We start from the raw sequence: 16,488 nt of genomic DNA on the forward strand, positions 1-16,488 counted from the left end.
CAAACGGAATAAGCTTAAGGAAAGCCATTACCTTGGGCTGAGCCTAAATTAGTGGAGAAGAGGTGAGGATACCTTCTCTGCATATCTGATTTTTTTTCCCAAGTAGCTCCCTCAATGGACTGATTTTTCCAAAGAACTTTGACTAGAGGGACTTCTTTGTTCCTCAGTCTGTGGGTATGATAGTCAAGGATTTTGACTGGAATTTCTTTGTAAGAGAGACTTTTCTAAATGTCTACACCCTCAACAGGGACTACAATTGCTGGGTCAACTATGCACTTCTTAAGCAAGGAGACATGGAACACTGGATACACTGAAGCTAGATCAGAAGGCAACTCGAGTTCATAAGCTACTTTTCCAAAACGATTGAGAATTTTAAAGGGATTGACATATCGGGGACTGAGATTTCCCTTCTTTTCGAATCTCTTCACTCCCTTCATGCGTGAGATTTTTAGGTACATATAATCACCAATCTCGAACTCAAGATCCTTTCTGTGCATATTTGCATATGATTTTTGTCGGCTCTGAGCTGTCTTGAGCCTCTCTCTGATTAACTAAACTTTCTCTAGGGTATCAAAGACCAAGTCAGGCCCTACCACTGTGGCCTCACCAACTTTGAACCAACCGATTGGAGATCTGTATCTCCTACCATAAAGAGCTTCGAATAGAGCCATTTGAATACTGGAATGATAACTGTTGTTGTATGCAAACTCAATTAAAGATAAGGGGTCATCCCAATTACCCTTAAAGTTAGTTGTACACGCTCACAGCATATCTTCTAATGTCTGGATGGTCCTTTCTGCTTGACCAACAGTCTGAGGATAAAATGTTGTACTGAGGTGAACTCGCATACCAAGACCTTTTTGGAATGCTTTCTAGAAATAAGAGGTGAACTGGGCACCTCTATCTGAGACAATAGACAACAAAACACTGTGCATTCTAACCAGCTCTCTGATGTAGATGTTGTCATAATCCTCAGTTGAATAAAAGGTATAAACCAGAAAGAAATGAGTTGATTTGGTCATTCTATTTACAATGACCCAAACAGAATCATGCTGACAACGAGTACGAGGAAAACCCGTCACAAAGTACTGAACTCCTGCATGGACCCACTTGGCTTCTGATGCTTAATTTTAACTTGCTAACATGTTGAGCACTTAGCGACAAACTCTACAATATCTCTCTTCATCCCACTCCATCTATAGATCTCCCATAAGTTGTGGTATATCTTGGTGTCCCCTGGATGAATAGAGTAACGCGCACTATGCGCTTCTGTAAGAATTTGCTACCTTAAGTCATTAATACCTGGCACATACAGATGACCCTGACAACATAAAGCACTATCTCCCTCTTGGGAGAAAATATCTACCTTCTGATCTTTGACTGACTCTTTCATCTCGACTAAGCTGGGATCTCTATCCTGTTTTTCCTTAACTTCAAAAACTAGAGATAATTTTGAACAGTTTTGAACCCACTCACTACCTTCTGCTAAATCGACTAAGCTGACACCTAGTCAGGCTAACTGATGAACTTCTTAGGCTAACTTCTTCTTACTGTCCTTAACATGAGCAACACTACCCATAGACAGTCTACTGAGAGCATCAGCTACTACATTGGCCTTGCTCGGATGATAAAAGATACTCATGTTATAATCTTTCAAGAGTTTTTACCAGCTTCTCTGACGAAGATTAAGATCTTTATGAAAGAACATAAAATAAAGGCTTTTGTGATTTGTGAATACATCAAAATGCACCCCATATAAGTAGTGCCTCCAAATCTTTAAGGCAAATAGTATAGTTGCTAACTTAAGATCATGAGTCGGATAATTATTCTCATGGGGCTAAAGCTGTCTGGAGGCATAGGACATGACCTTACCATGATGCATAAGGACACAACCCAAACCTACCCTAGATGCATTATAGTACACAACATACCCATCTGGACTATCTGGAAGAGTCAAAATTAGAGTTGAGGTGAGTCAAGTCTTCAACCCCTAAAAAATCTTCTCGCATGAATCTGACCACTAAAATTTGACTTTCTTCTGAGTTAATCTGGACACAGGATATGTAATAAAAGAAAATCCCTCAAAAAACCATCTATAATATCCAACCAAACCCAAGAAACTCCTGATATCTGATGGACTGATGGGTCTAGGCCAGTTTCTCATTGCTTTGATCTTTTGAGAATCAACTCTAATGTCATCACCGAAAATGATATGACCAAGGAATTCTACTGAACTTAGCCAAAATATGCACTTACTGAATTTGGAGAATAACTGATGATTTCTGAGAGTCTACAATACTATTTTGAGATATTCTACATGATCACGCTCACTACGAGAATAGACAAGATTGTTATCTATGAAGATTATGATAAACATGTCCAAGTACTACTTGAACACACGGTTCAATAAGTCCATAAAAGTTGTTGGGGCATTGGTAAGACCAAAAGACATGACATAGAATTAGAAGTGACCATACCAATTATGAAAGGCTATTTTTGGAATGTCACATTGTCTGACTCTAAGCTAATGATAGCCTGATCTGAGGTCTATCTTAGAGAAATAACTGGCACCCTGGAGTTTTATCAAATAAGTCATCGATTCTAGGAAGTGGATATTTGTTCTTTATTATGACCTTATTAATTTGAAGGTAGTCTATGAACATTTTGAGAGAACCGTTTTTCTTTCACATGAATAGAACTGGTGCACCCCATGGGGAAACACTAGGTCTGATGAACCCTTTGTTTAGGAGATCTTTCAACTACTTTTTTAATTCTCTGAGTTCTACTGATGCCATTATATATGGCATAATAGATATGGGCTGAGTATCTGGGAGAAGGTCTATGCCGAAGTCTATTTCTCTTTTGGGAGGAATTTCGGGAAGATCCACTGAAAACACAACTGAATATTCATTCACTACTGGAATTGACTCAATACTGGGAGTTTCATAAATAGATTTCTTAACTCAAATAATATGATAGACACATCCCTTTGATATCATTTTCCTTGCCTTTAGGTAGGAAACAAGCTGACCCCTAAAGGCTGAAGTATTACCCCTCCACTGTAGGATTGGTTTATTCAGAAACTAAAATTAGAAAATTTTGTTTCTACAGCCAACTATGGCATAGCAGGAATGAAACCAATCCATGTCAAGAATGATATCAAAATCAGTCATCTCTAATTTGACTAATCTGCTAAAGTGACTTTCTAGAAAACTATAACTCAATAGTTTCTGTATACCCACTGCGCTATGATAGTTTTACCCACTAGGGTAGAGATGAGAAGGGGTTTGCTAGAATTTTAGGACTGACTCTAAAATCAACTGTTATATAAGGAGTAACAAAAGACAAGAAAACTCCTGGATCTAGCAAAGCTTAAACATGTATATGAAAAATCTATAACATACCAGTGAATACATTAGGAAACTTCTCCTGGTCCTGTCGGGATTAAAGATTATAAAGTCTATTTTGGCGTTGCTCACTAGTGGCGTTGAAAGTGGCACCCTGCTGATTCGGGCGATTGAACTGAGCTGAGGAACAGTTAGGCTGACCCTAAAAAACTGAATCAGGACAATCTCTGACTTTATGGCTTAGCTTACCACATCTTAAACAAATATCACTACCAGCTCTGCAAATACCCTGATGGTGTTTGTAACAAGTCTGAAAAAAAAGATAAATTCTGGCACTGCTAATGCTGCTCAAAGACTTAGATCTTGGTTCCCTATCTTTGTTACCATTCCTGAACTTAGGAACTGGAACACTGGATGAAGAAGGAACTAGAACTGAGGACTTTAGGCATAACTGAGAATGATTCCCACTCTCTGACTTAGGCTGATTAAAATTAAAGCTACCTATTCTAGCCTTCTTATTCTACTTTTCTCTCTCCTTATTTTTCTGCTCCTCTATTTTCTAAGCATGGGTTATTAGCCTAGCCAACTCCATCTCACTAATCAACATCATAGTCCTACACTTCTTGACCACACTATTATTCACTCCAAACACAAACTTACTCATTCTAGATCTATTATCTACCACCACATAAAGAGGATATCTAGCTAGCTGAGTGAACTTGAGAGAATACTCTTTCACTATCATATTGCCATACCTGAGGTTAGTAAATTCTAGCACCTTAGTTTCTCTCGGCTCTAGGGGAAAGAATCTATCTATAAAATTAGGTGAAACTCCTCCCAATCATTAGGCCCTACCTCTATATCCCTCTCTATTTTCCACTGTTTGAACCAATTATAAACCATATCCTACGATTGAATGCAGCTAGCTTAGCACTATGGATAGAAGTCACTCCTATAATATCAGTAATTTTCTACACCTGATCAAGATACTCTTGAGGGTCCACATCTATCTTAGACCCGAAAAAGAAGGAGGATTTATTTAGGTGATGTCCTGAATTATAGTTGCAGCAGAATTGGCCACTGGGTTAGCCGAAATAACAGTTAGACGTTCATTCTGGGCGGTAACTAAATAAGCAAGAGTATTGAATACAGCTCTATATTCTGCATAGGAGACATGTTCTCCTAAACGATTAGGTTAATTGGGATAAAAGACTAGTTGATCCCCTGCTCCTCTTCCCTAAGTCCTCTTTAGAGGCATTTTCTGTAGATGGAATAAAAGGAAGGATTAGACTGAAGTTTAACTGCGGCTCATGCTCACTCGCACGACATGAATACTGAAAGAAGAGAAACTGTTCCTAAAATATCTCATAGCCTCCTGCACATAAATGTGGTGTGCAACACACCCATGCACAAGACTCTACTAGATGCGACTTTTCAGACTTCCTAGGACACTATTGAACCTTAGGCTCTGATACCAAGTTTGTAACATCCTGAGTCTGGTACACCAAACTCTACACAGTGCTAACAATCCTGAAGGACCACTAGCTAACCCATGACTGATAATTATAATGAGCACTGAGTAATAGTAATATCATAATAACAATATAACTGAAATAAATGCAAAAATCTGGCGAAAAACTTGCCATAAGGTTCAAAATACTAAACAATATTGAATAAAATAATGTCTGAACAAGGTATGGTAATACCAAGATTGAAATAACTATCCGAACATACTATAGTTTGAAAAAGCCTCTAAACTATCTGAATAAATAGTTGATAGGACATGTCCCCAACTAACTCTATCTACTGAAAATAACTAAGTACTAAAATAATAAAAGAATGAAATAATTATGTCCTTTAAATATGAGGACTCACCACTAACTCTGACTGCTGATATCTGAGCTACTAAGCATGATTCGGAACCTATGGTATAAAATACCATAGCACAAAAGAAAAGTATGTGTTAGTACATGTGAATGTACTGGTATGCAAAGTGAGATAAGGCTAAATGCAATAGTTCATATGCATGAACTAAACTGACTAAATAACATGAACATGACTATATGAGGATACATGTATGAATACATAACTATAACTGAAATCATAAGGATTTTGAGCACTACGTTTACTGATACCATGGATTACTGATAACTAATATAACTGATAACTGAATGATTGTGTCTGACAGTCCTAATTCTAATGGAACTAGCTGAGTTCCAAACTTAGCTGAGTAACTATATCTGGCAGTCCTAAAATCTTTAGAACTATTTGAGTTCTTTACTGAAGATTGTGATTGAGACTGTGGGAGGTAGTTATCTAACTAACATGCCCCTAATAAGATATTATAACTGAGTTGGGGTCCAATCTGTAACCCTAATTAGAAGGGTGTCAATCCTGCACCATTGGTAAGGACCAGCTATGAGTGACCCTCAGTTGTCAGGTACTCTAATGAGAACGGCGAGACCCTTATCTGACAAGTTAAGCCACCTCATCAACCCTCATCCGATAGGTTTAAACGTCTCAACCTATGCTAGCTATGTAGTTCTGGAACACAAGAACTACTTCTAAGAATCACACCCTTTGCTGGTAGGTGAGTTCCCATCCTTGGGTTCACTCGGTGCTGAATCCTACTCCCAACTGAATAGTTAGTGAACTAAGTATGCTTGACTGAGTTCACTGAATTTCATTGACTGGTGGAATATTACTGAATTATGTTAAGTGACTGAGTTAATGAGGACTAAACTGAATACTACAGAGTTTTCATCAGTTTTGAGACTCACTGAATTCTACTGATCATGGCTTGACTGAGGTTATCTTAAAAATTGGCATTGGCTCTAGGCATACAGCTAAATGGTCAGGTATTAAATACCCCCAAGACTTAATAGAATTAAAATAAATGAGACATGACACTTCTTGAACACATGACCAGAGTCAAAACTTCATAATACTAGCATTGAGGGATTTCATAAAGCATCCACAAGTCATAAGCTTACACATAAATGGGAATACATGCTCACGTAGTATAATTTCACAAATCCATAGTTATGATCATTCCACCAAATTATTACAAGACATAGATTTAGCATGGGAGTCATTTTGAACATGTGGATACATCATAAATTCATTATTCAGATCACAAATAGATCATAATACATAATTCTTATTCACTTAGGCAATTTTACAAACATATGGAAGGAATAATCTTTTCTAGGGAATGAATCAAGAACTAATACATCATGGCTATATCAAGCACTTCAAATTTAAGGATTTCAATCCACACATTAATATAAAGTCATGAGAATTCAATAAAGATTCAATCGTGGAAATCATATCACAACTTAAACATGTGTACAAATAAACCCCAAACATAGAGATTTGAATTCATACTTTGAAAAAGGGTTTGTTGAGCTCCAAGGGTGGAAGGGACCCTTGGATAAACACTTTACATGCCTTGGTTGACAATTTCTTGAAGATTGATGGAAGAAAGCTTGAGTTCTTGAATTGAAATTAATCTCCTAAGGTTTCTTATTCTTAAGCACTTGTGAAATAATGAATGTATTTAGCCAAAAAAGGGATAAATTTTGTGTTATAAAGTTTGAAGGTTGGGGGAAAATGACCTAATCACTCTTATGGATACGAGTTTAAAAGAAACAAAAATATGCCCGACGATGCTGCATCCGATGCGGTGTGTCGAGGGTACCAATGTGATAATTGACATAATGAGATAACATTGTGTTGGTTCACTAGAAATTGCCTTAAGCTGAGAAACATTTTCTCCGTCGATGCGATTGGCTACGCGACGCGCCAACATAGTGTCTCCTCCTTGTTTTGGGATTTCAAACAAGGTCTAAATGATGTCCAAAAAATCCAAAACATGTTTGGGAACCCCTATAGACATTCTTGATAATGAATTAATAAAAATATAGGTCATTAAAGGACATTAAGGTTAAAAAAGAGATTGGCAACTTTCAAAGGCATCATCGGGGGGATTGGTGGTAGAATGAAGAGGTTAAGAAGAAAGTGGAGACCAAGAAAGGGGTGTATGCTAAGTTGGTTGACAGTAAAGACAAAGAAGAGAAATTTGTAAATAGGAAAGAGTACAAGTTAGCTAGGAAAGATGCTAAGTTAGGAGTTACGGCGGCTAAGATGGTAGCTTTTGAGAGCTTGTATGCGGGGTTACAGGAGAAAAGAGGGAAAAATAATTTGTTTAGACTCGCTAAGTCTAGGGAGAGGAAGGGTCGTGACCTCGACCAGGTGAAGTGGATTAAGTGGGAGGATGGTACAGTGTTGGTGGAGGACGGCCACATTAAGAATAGATGGCAGTCATATTTTCATAGGCTCTTGAATGACGAAAGGGATAGAGCTATTATGTTAGGGGATCTGGATCACTCATAGGAGTGTTGGGATTTTAGTTATTATAGACATTTTAAGGTAAAGAAGGTTAGAGAGGCTGTTTGCAGGATGTGAAGGGGTAGAGCGACGGGGCCTGATGAGATACCGGTGGATTTTTGGAAGTTTTCTGGCGAGGCTGGTTTAAGGTGGTTGACTAGATTATTTAACAAAATTTTCAAGACAGAAAAAATTCCCTAGTCTTAGAGGTGGAGTACTATGATCCGTCTTTATAAGAACAAAGGTGACATTCAGAGTTGCAATAACTATAGGGGTATTAAGTTATTGAGTCACTCTATGAAGATTTGGGAGAGAGTGGTCGAGGTGAGGCTGAGATGGATTGTGTCTATTTCAAAGAAACAGTTTGAATTTATTCCTAGCCACTCGACGAAGGAGGCAATTCACCTGGTACAGAGGCTGGTGGAATAGTATAGGGAAAGGAAGAAGGACCTGCACATGGTGTTTATTGACTTGGAGAAGGCATATGACAAAGTCCCCAGAGAGGTGCTTTCGAGATGCTTGGAGGTGATTGGAGTCCCAGTGGCATATATCAGAACAATTAAGGAAATGTATGATAGAGCTAAAAATCATGTGAGGACGGTAGGAGAAGACTCAAAGCATTTCACTGTCTTGACAAGATTGCATCAGGGATCTACTCTTAGTCCCTTTTTATTTTCTTTGGTGATGGATGCATTGACGTGGCGTATTCAAGGAGAGGTCCCTTAGTGTATGCTTTCTGCAGATAATGTAGTTTTGATTAATGAGACATGGGGGGTGTGAATGATAAATTAGAGGTGTGGAGACAAACTCTTGAGTCTAAAGGGTTCAGGTTGAGTAAGAGCAAGACAGAGTATTTGGAATGCAAGTTTAATGACGTAAGGCTGGAGAATAAGGTGGTAGTGAAGTTGGAATCACAGGTGGTATGTAAGAGAGATAGTTTTAAGTATCTCGGTGTCATGATTCAGGGTAACGGTGAAATTGATGAGGATTTATCGCACCGTATTAGGGCAGGATAGATGAAATAGAAGCTCTCTTCGGGGGTGTTATGTGATAAGAATGTGCCGCCCAAGCTTAAAGGCAAATTCTATAGGGTGGCAGTCCGTCCGGCCATGTTGTATGGAGCGGAGTGTTGGCCAGTTTAGAACTCCCACATTAAAAAAATAAAGATGGCGGAAATGTGGATGTTGCGTTGGATGTGTGGGCTGACTAGGGGGGATAGAGTTTGGACTGAGACTATTAGGGAGAAGGTTGGTGTGACTCCAGTGGAGAATAAGGTGCAGGAAGTCCGATTGAGATGGTTCGGACATGTGATGAGGAGGGGCATAGATGCCCCGGTTCATTGATGTGAGAGGCTATCTTTGGATGGTTTTAGGTGGGGTAGGGGTAGGCCAAAGAAGTACTGGGGAGAGGTGATTAAGCAGGACATAGAGCAGTTACAGCTCACGGAGGACATAACCCTAGATAGAAAGATCTGGAGGATGCGAAGTAGGGCAGAAGGCTAGGGTCAGTTTGGGTCGCTAGTGTAGGGAATTACTTGGTGGGGGTATTATTCTTGTTATGATACCTTTTTTCATGCTTTATTATGAATCTGTTTACTTTTCTATGTTTTCTATTACTTGTGGGTGTCGTATTTATTTTATGACATCTTGTTCCATGCTTTACTATGTATTTGTGTAGTATTCTGTGTCTTGAGCTGGGGGTCTATCGAAAACAGCCTTTCTACTTCTTTAGAGGTAGAGGTATGGACTGCATACATCTTACCCTCCCCAGACCTCACTATGTGGGAATACACTAGGTTTGTTATTGTTGTTGTTGTTTTTCGGGAACCCCTATAGACATTCCTGATCATGAATTAATAAAAATAATGGCCATTAAAGGACATTAAGGTTGCAAAAGAGATTGCCAACTTTCGAAGGCTAAAAATAAACAACCAAATTTCGAAGTCTAAAAATAGACTAAGTCTGGAAACTTAGCTAGAATTTTCTAAGTCTGGAACCCCTTGACAAGCTTAAAGGACTAAATTAAACTAGGAATTTTGTAGGGTCTGACAGCTAAACACACTACCTAGGGTATGAGTTGTAATAACCCAAAGTTTCCTAACTAATTTTGTCTCAAGAATGTCAAGTATTAGCTACTAAATTGAATGATATTTATTCCATAGGGAATTTTCAATATTTTTACTTTTTTTTCATGTGGGAAATTAAATAAACTTTCCATCTATATAAAATTCACCTAAATCCGATAATCGGGTAATAAGTTATGACTATTTCAATTCTTCATCGTAAAACAGCGCCATATTGGTCAGTGGCGTGCCGTGCCACAATATAAAATGTTAATTATCCTTTTTGCAGTGTCCCAACATGATTTCTCTATGTCTCGCCAAACTTCTAGGCCGCAAATAAAGTGGCAACATGATGGCTCCGCGTCGCGCCATTTTCCAATTTTCCAATTGCAAAATTCTAGTGACACGGCGCGATAGCACCGTATCGCTCCAGCGGTCCAGGTCAGGAAGTTTTCACAAATTTAAAATACCTTTCGAGGGTTAAAAGGGTCAATTTCCCACCCCTATTTAAGCCCTTTAACATGAAATTCGGCTATTTAGAACCCAAAATATACTAGTTTCTCTCAATTTTCTCTCAAGAACAAGTAAGGGTTTCAATTGGGGATTCAATTTTTAGAAAGTTTCTCCATCAATCTTTGCTAAATCATGAACTAAGATATTTCATGTGTTGATTCAAGTGTGTCTTTCACCCATGAAGCTCAATAATCTCTTTTCAAAATCAAAGATTTGTATATTTATGAATGGTCATGATTTGATTGAATTGAAAAGTGATGTTCATGTTGTTGTTTGGTTTCATTCCATGTTATAGACTATTAATTACAAGAATTGATTCTAGTATGTGAGGAATTACATGGTATTCATAATAAACCCTTCAATTCATAAGTTGATTGATGTATCCTTGATTATTAGATGTGTTGATGATTGTATAACCAGAGCATTCTCCATGTTTGATTAAATACCTATGTGAAGGAAAAGTGCCATACTAGTATGATAATATGAAATCTCCATTCATGTACAAGTTATGTATGTCGAGTGTTTGATGAAATGTCTTATCCAATGGAATATGTATTGTTGATGTTGGTCCTGCACTCAAGAAAGTCATGCTTTGTCAGTTTCCTACTATCAAGTCCTGGGGGTACTTGTACCCGAAAAATATAGTTGTATGCGTAAAGTCTGTGTCATGTTTTCATGATATCCTCAGTCAAGACATGATCCATACAACTCAGTCAGTCATGTGACTCAGGAAATCTCAGTACTATTCCATTAGTCAATGGAACTTAATCAATTTAGTCCAATTCAGTTCAGTAATCCATGATCAGTGTCTATTCAGATGGGAGTTGGAATTAGCATCGAGTGAACCCAAGGATGGGAACACATACTGTCAGATGAGGGTGTGATTCTTAGCTGTCATCCTTGTATTCTAGAACTATGTAGCCAACATAGGCTGAGATATCAACACTATCAAATGAGGGTTGATGAGGTGGATAAGCACTATCAGATGAGGGCCCCATCATTCTATTTTGGGGACACTGTTAGATGAGGGTCACTCACAACTTGTCCTTACCAGTGGCGCAGTATTGACTCCTTTCCATTTGGGGTTACAGATTGGACCCCAACTCAGCCATAATGGTGTATTAGGGTCATATCAATTAGATAACTACTTCCCACAGTTTCATTTATAGAATCAGGACTATTAGATACAGTCATTTAGTCTCAGTAATAGAACTCAGATAGTTCTACGGAATTTAGGACTGTCAGATACAGTCAACTCAGAATAGTATGGAACTTAGCTAGTTCCATTAGATTCAGGACTATCAGATACAGTCACTCATGTCAGCAGTTATATCAGTCATCAGAATTCAGTTATCATTCATGTTAGTTATCAGTAAATTCATGTTATCACGATCTCAGATATAGTTACGATGTATTCATACATGTATTCTTACATCTATATTAGTTTGTTAGCCAGTATTGTTTATGCATATGAACCCTATGCATTTAGCCTACCTTCCATGCATACCAGTACATGCAAAGTGCTGACGCATTTGCGCTATAGTGTATTATACCATAGGTTCAGAAGCACGAGTATTCCGGTCTCAGCAGTTAGAGTTAGCAGTGAGTCATCATCTTTCAAGGACCTGATCACTTATTTATTATCTCATTAATTAATTTATAAGTTGGAGTAGTTGGGGACATGTCCCATTAAATCCTTATCCAGACATTTATGTTTTAGAGGATTTTCAAACTACAGTATGTTCAGACAATATTTCAGTTTTGGATATTTTATTGAACCCCCCCCCCCTAGATGTTATATTTAATTAGTCATGCAGTTTTGAACCTTATGTCCTTTCAGCCTTTATTTCCGCATTATATTTAGTATGTTATACAGTGCACAAGTACAAATATAGTCATGGGTTAGCTTATAATGCTTCAGGGTCATGAGAACCATGTAGAATTTTGAGTACCATATTTGGGGGGTTACACTAGTGAACTCTAAAGGCATCCCCTAACTCTTATCCAAAGGGTATGAGTAGTATCCTTGAGTCGTACCAAGCCTAATGAGTCTAAAAACTTGTAAATTTTGCAAGGGTCCAAGACTTGGGGTGTTTCATTCTCCCCCACTAGGATCATTCATCATTAAATAACGGGTAAGGGTAAGGACAAGCACAAGATAACACCTTAACACATATCAAAATTTTCCCCAACCAAAATAGAGGAAAAGAACACAAACCAAGATGAGAAGATCACTACATAACCCAAACAAGATGTACACCCCAACACCTTCATTCCGGCCTCTAACTAAATTAGAAAACAAAGATGTAAGAGGACAAAGAACTCGAGATACCAGTACCACCCAAAGGAACCAACCAACCAAGGAGCATCCACAGCTCACCTCAACACAACACATAGATTATTAGATAAATGGACTCATGTTAAAGGGCATATCTAATTTGATTTACAATTTACCAAGAAACACCACCATGAAAGCTTGATTCTGGCTATGCACCACCTACATGTTCAAGCCTATCAAATGCTAAAAGGAGTTAACCTAGCCACCGGGCTCCACTCCGTACTTCTATCTCGGAACACCACTCTATTTCCATCACCATTATAATATGGGAACCATGAGTAAAAGACATGGAAAAACCATATCCAACCACTATAATTGAAACCCTCAAACATATCTTAAGTACCCAACACAACTATTGGTATATCTACCAACCACAACATTTAAGACTACAACTTATATACCCATGATATGATGTATACATCAAAACATGTAGTACCTCTTTACAACCTTCACAAGGTTCTCACCACCTATTCATTTCCTAACCATTTCCCATGACAAAAACCTTACCTTCTGTCACAACACAATTTTAGAGTTATGATAGCACCTACCATAACCTACTAGTAGGTAAGCAAACATCGTAACTCGGAGCTAATGCAATGGGTTACCTTGGTAGAAATGTCCAACAAGGACCCTATATGAGAACACAATATAAAGGAGACATTACTCAAAGAAAAAACTAACATTCGAAAACCAATCCCATGACCTAATAGTATTAGTACAAGAGCATCTCTACATTCAACAATAGAAAATACAACTCAACATCTAATAGTCTTAAATGGTCTTATACATTCGTCTCAAATAAAAAATTTAAAATAAGGATAGAAGGGAAAAAGGGCAACTCAAACTTCAAGAGCTCACCCTATCTCCTGATGATCAACACCATAAGATCTCGACTCAACAATGGCAGCTAGAACTCAGGTCTGCACCAAAAAGATATAGAAGTATAGAATGAGCACCAAAACATAGGTACTCAGTAGGCATCATCGGCCGACAGAGCTAAATTATAATATAAGGACAATATAGTGTAAGACAATTACTTAAAGTCAAGGTATAGAATTGAACCTAAATCTTCTCTAATATCGTTGTATAAGATAACTAATCAACTAGAATAATAGTACAACATTCCATATCCATATTTATTGATCTTGGGTATATTTATATGTCCCAGCGCCAATATCACCCAAAATAGTCCTAGTTTTATAAGCTAAATTGTTTGTTTTTATTATGTTTAGTGTACAATTACATTATATGAGCTAATGGACATGATTAGTAATGCAGGATGGATTATTGATGTATTTTGGTTAAATTGGATACACAATGGGAAACACATGATGATTGACGCTTTGAGTTGATTATTTGGAGTATTATGGACATTGAAAGTAGTCGAAAAGCATGGATGGAAAGTTGGATTTGGTAGTAGAGAAATGAGCCATAAGGAATGGAAGTTTTGCCTTAGAAAAATACATGGAGACAATTTCCAGTGGAGGGCATGCGATTTGCATATGTTCCATGCCCTATTTCAGGGGTCCCAGGACTTGGATAGAATTTTGAAGACAAATTCTAGTGGGAGCATGTGATTTGCGTGCACCGCATGCTCCATTTCAGGTGTTCTATGCCTTAGCCAAAATTTTAGAGACAAATTCCAATGGGAGAATGCGATTTGCGTGCATTTCATGCTCCACTTCAGGGGTGTAATGCCTTAGAAAGATTTGAAGAACTAAATTCCAGTGTTTTCGTGCATTTAGAAGGCGATGCACGCTCTACTTCTATGGAATACATCATGCGGCGCACACTCTAGTTCTCTGAGATGAAGCATGTGATGCATGATAAAGTCCACGCCAAGGTAAATTTTGGCCTAGTATAAAAGGAAAATGTGAATAAAATTTCAAGGACTCTTGGTAAGCATAGAAGCGACGGAAAAGCATAAAATTATCTCTTTTAGGGTTCGTAGATATTCTTTTGAACTTCTTTACTTCAAGATTAATTTTGAGTATGATTAATTACTTATTTTTTATCTTGAATTCAAACATGAGTGGCTAAACACCTTTGTTCTGGGGTTAAGGCCAAGAACATGATTACTCTTTGATATTCTTTTATCATAGTTTCTTTTTGGATTATCATCTAGGTTGTTTTTAATTTCTTGATCTTACTATTTTAATGAGTGGCTACCATTGAAATAAATCTATATTTCTATGTGAATCAGGGAGGAGAATCATAGGATAGAATGAAAAAATTAAGGAGCAAGGTTCTTATCCTTTTATGAAATAAGGGGTTTGAATTACCATCTAGGATAGGGATATACCTAGAAGCCTTGCTTAGTTCAATTGCAAGAAGATAACTTTATGAATCTAGATGAATGGTTGCTTCTCAGCAAGAGTTATAGTTGCAATATTCAATAGATAGAAAATTTAAGGTCAGGAGACCCAAATCATAGCATAAACCTTGCGAACAACAACCCGACAACCAATTAGGCTGCGATAAGAATAGAGATTTGCATGAATATTTGAAATACCTCAACCATTGAATTCTCATCATTACATTTTACAACACTTGCTTGCTTTCTTTTGTCACAACTTGTTATTTCTTATTTATTAATTTACTTTTTTATTCTTAATTTCACAATCATCTTGATACTTTGCAACACTTAATACCTTATTGTTTAAAACTAAAAGTTGGTTGATTTCTAGATGCTTAGTATTTGTGGGAATGATATCTGACTGTCTAAGCCAATTATTGCTTGTATGATCACATGCACTTGCATGTGTGTTTGAGTCGCAACAAGTTTTTGGAGTCATTTCCAGGGACTAGTAGAATTTGTAAATTGTATATTTTTTTATTTTAGATAATAAGTTTAAGTGTTAAAGAATTGATCTTAGCAGCAAAATTTTTACAAGATTAGCTGACTACAGGACTGGCGAGATATAAAGAGTTGGTAGAGCCTTTTGTAGAACCAGAACTAATATTTCAACAAAGGCAAAGAGCTAAATATCCCCTTCAATAGGTTTAAATGGCTCATCTAGTTGATCCAAATAACCCTATCAATCCAAATGTTGGAACTATCCCAACTCTGGTTATCCCAGATGTTCCTGCTCAACTAGTTGCTCGACCTATTTGTGAGGTGACAATCCCACTTACGAACCATGTGACTAATAGTATTCACAAGCCCGAGCTAGGTGGTCAATTTAAATTGAAGCAGAATATGGTGCAATTGTTGAATTCAGTGGGGAAATTCTCAGGCCTTTCACTTAAAGACCTGCAGCAGCATATATAGACCTTCCTGGAAATAAGAGATACTTACATTCCTAGAGGGGTAAATACTCATTATATTAGATTGAGGCTCTTCCATTTTTCTCTAATTAGGGAAGCAAAGAGGTGGTTATATGCTGAACTACCACTCTCCATCACTTTATGGGAAGATCTAGCTCCAAAGTTCCTTATTAGATTCGTTTTATCAGGGAAGACTGCATATTTGAGAAGTGAGATTTTAAGTTTCAGACAGAAAGAAAGAGAGAATCTCTACCAAGCTTGGGAGAGATTTAAAAATATGCTTAGAAATTACCCTCACCATCATTATCTAATGATGTTCTTGTTATACTTTCAATGAGGGGTTGGAGCCAGATACCAAGATTCTCTTGGATTCAACTGCAGGTGGACCTACTCTTGAGAAGACTTATGAGGATTGTACATATTGCTGAATAGGATTTCACAAGGGAATCCTGATTGGCATATTGATTCAAGGAGTGCTCCAAAAAAGGATGTAGGGGTATTAGAGGTAGACCAGTTTACTGCATTACAAGCGCAAATTGTAGCAATGCAAAATCATCTTCTTACTCATCTTA

General features: G+C 37.6%; 1 non-coding gene across 1 annotated transcript; it reads right to left on the minus strand.

Moving 5' to 3' along the window:
- Nucleotides 1-16,115: 16,115 nt before the first annotated feature.
- LOC124899011 lies at nt 16,116-16,222 on the minus strand. Its single transcript, XR_007056149.1, has one exon. It is a non-coding gene; the product is annotated as a small nucleolar RNA R71 (small nucleolar RNA).
- Nucleotides 16,223-16,488: the final 266 nt, after the last annotated feature.

This window comes from Capsicum annuum, chromosome 5 (genome assembly GCF_002878395.1).
Source record: "Capsicum annuum cultivar UCD-10X-F1 chromosome 5, UCD10Xv1.1, whole genome shotgun sequence".
Taxonomy (NCBI): domain Eukaryota; kingdom Viridiplantae; phylum Streptophyta; class Magnoliopsida; order Solanales; family Solanaceae; genus Capsicum; species Capsicum annuum.